Source organism: Brassica oleracea, chromosome C6, assembly GCF_000695525.1.
Source record: "Brassica oleracea var. oleracea cultivar TO1000 chromosome C6, BOL, whole genome shotgun sequence".
In the NCBI taxonomy this organism is placed as follows: Eukaryota; Viridiplantae; Streptophyta; class Magnoliopsida; order Brassicales; family Brassicaceae; genus Brassica; species Brassica oleracea.
This window is the reverse complement of record NC_027753.1, coordinates 1,028,529-1,029,200: the sequence shown is the minus strand read 5'-3', so window position 1 is coordinate 1,029,200 and position 672 is coordinate 1,028,529.

The following is a 672-nucleotide window of genomic DNA, read 5'->3' as shown; positions in this document are numbered from 1 at the left end:
TTGTGTCTTTAAGACATCAAAACCGTGTGGTGCTAAGCTGGGATGACATAGTCATTCTTTCTCTCGGGTCAATGTGTCTGGCATTTTATTTTGCTTTCATTGTAGCATATGGACGTTTATAAATTATTTTCTAATCCGAGGATCTTTGCCACGACATTGATGGTTGATACTAGATGGTAGGTACCATTCTTTATCATTCTTTATACCAGCTTATTACTTTTTTCCTTTCATTGTTGGATATTCGGATTCATAAACCTTATGTAATCCTTGTTCCTTGGCGTATAATTAGATTACCTATTTTGGCTCAAGGTTTCTTTTAAACTTATGGAGAAAGTATATTCATAATATATATCCAACATATATTTCCAATCCTCTTTATGAGATTCTAAGATCACATGATCTTAGATGGCACATATATTTGTGGTGGATTCTTTCATAATATCTTAAGATGATATATGTCTGGACTCATGACCCATATCAGTCTGAGGTGAGAATATCTATGATCACTTATATGGCCTGATATAATTACTATGGCTTGATGCAGGTTCATTCTTTTATAACTCATGGTGTCCCCAAGCATATGGACTTTTAAAATTTGAACCTTATAGGTAATGGTCTTTATATCAAATTCAACCAATATGTAATATGGTTGTGGACCATGTTTCACGGATT